Source organism: Chrysochloris asiatica, unplaced genomic scaffold (genome assembly GCF_000296735.1).
Source record: "Chrysochloris asiatica unplaced genomic scaffold, ChrAsi1.0 scaffold00494, whole genome shotgun sequence".
Taxonomy (NCBI): Eukaryota; Metazoa; Chordata; class Mammalia; order Afrosoricida; family Chrysochloridae; genus Chrysochloris; species Chrysochloris asiatica.
The window spans coordinates 262082-264050 of NW_006409012.1; the positions used below are offsets into that span (position 1 = coordinate 262082).

A 1969-nucleotide genomic window follows, 5' to 3' on the forward strand; every position below is an offset into this window, starting at 1 on the left:
AACTAGACAAAGATGCCTTTATCACCACACTTATTCAATACTGTGTTGGACAGCTTAGCCAGAGCTATAAGGCAAGAAACAGAGATTAAATGTTTCCAAATTGGCAGAGAAGAAGAAAAACTCTATTTTCAGATGATAAGATCCTGTACATAGAAAATCTCAAAGTGTCAGTAAGAAAATTATTGAAACCAATTAAAAGACAGCAAAGTGTCAGAGAATAAGATCAATATACAAACATCAGTTGTATTCCTCCATATAAAAACGCAATTAGGAAAACAATACCATTTACAATAGTCACCCAAAAGGTGAAATATGTCAGAATAAATCTATTTAGAGAAGCAAAAGACCTATACAACAAGCCCTGGTGTGATCCTGTCCTGTGCGGCCGTTTTCAGTAGTAGAAGCCCAGTTATCTCTGCCCTTCTTCTCTATCACCTAAGTGCACACCGTCACCCCATGAAGGATTTGATGGATACGGACCTGAGCCCTCTGAGGCCCCAACACAAGCTTTTCGATTGTGAACTAAAAGCTGATAAAGATTATCACTTTAAGGTGGATTATGATGCAAATGAGAACCAGCTATCTTTAAGAACAGTCAGTTTAGGGTGTAGTGCAAAGGATGAATTGCACATTGTTGAAGCAGAGGTAATGAATTACTAAGGCAGTCCAATTAAAGTTATACTGGTTGCTTTGACAATGTCTGTACAGCCAACAGCCTCCCTTGAGGGCTTTGAAATAATGCCACCAGTGGTCTTATGGTTGAAGTGTGGCTCAGGGCCTGTGCATATTAGTGGACAGCACTTAGTAGCTGTGGAGGAAGATGCAGAGTCAGATGATGAAGAGGAAGAAGTGAAACGCTTAAGTAAATGAGGAAAGCAGTCTGCCCCTGAAAGTAGTAACAAGGTTCCACAGAAAAAAGTAAAGCTTGTTGCGGATGAAGATGATGATGACAATAACGATGATGATTTTGATGATGATGAAACTGAAGAAAAAGTTCCAGTGAAGAAATCTATATGGGATACTCCAGCTAAAAATGTACAAAAATCAAACCAGAATAGAAAAGACTCAAAACCATGAATACCAAGATCAAAAGGTCAAGAACCCTTCAAAAAGTAGGAAAAAACACCTAAATCATCGAAAGGACCTAGTTCTGTAGATGATATTAAAGGAAAAATGCAAGCAAATATAGAAAAAGGTGGCTTCCTTCCCAAAATGGAAGCCAAATTTATCAATTATGTGAAGAATTGTTTCTGGATGATGGACCAAGAGGCTATTCAAAATCTCTAGCAGTGGAGGAAGTCTCTTTAAGAAAACAGTTTAAAGAGTTTGTTAAAAATTTCTGTCTTATTTAATTTCTGTAAAAGTTGCTATCTGGCTGTCCTTTTTTACAATGCAGAGTGAGAACTTTCCCTACTATGTCTGATAAATGACCGGGTTCCTTTGCCAAGAATGTGTTGTCCAAAATGCTTGTTTTGTTTTTTAAAGATGGAACTCCACCCTTTGCTTGGTTCTAAGTATGTATGAACTGTTATGATAGGATATAGTAGTAGCAGTGGTCAGACAAATGGAAATGATAGGGAGACAAAAATATACATGTGAAATAAACTCAGTATTTTAATTTAAAAATTTAAAAAGGCCTATACAAAGAAAATTACAAAACACTACTACAAGAAACCAAAAGAGATTTTCAACAATGGAAGAATATAACATACACATAGATAGGATGTCAGCAAGGATGTTAGCTTGAGGACTAAGGTGCGCCTGACCCAAGCCATGATATTTTCAATAACCTCATATGCATGCAAAAGCTGGACAGTGTGAGTCCACGGGGCACAAATTATACCAGTCTCTTTAGAAGAGTCTCTAGTGATCAGCATAGTGGTTACGAATCGGGCTGTGAACTGCAAGGTCAGCAGTTCAAAACTACCAGCTGTTCTGTGGGAGAAAAATGAGGCTTTCTGCTCCTGTA

General features: G+C 37.7%; 1 pseudogene; it reads left to right on the plus strand.

The window, feature by feature from the left end:
- Positions 1-456: 456 nt before the first annotated feature.
- On the plus strand, positions 457-1308 carry LOC102833643 (annotated as a pseudogene).
- The last annotated feature ends 661 nt before the right edge of the window (positions 1309-1969 follow it).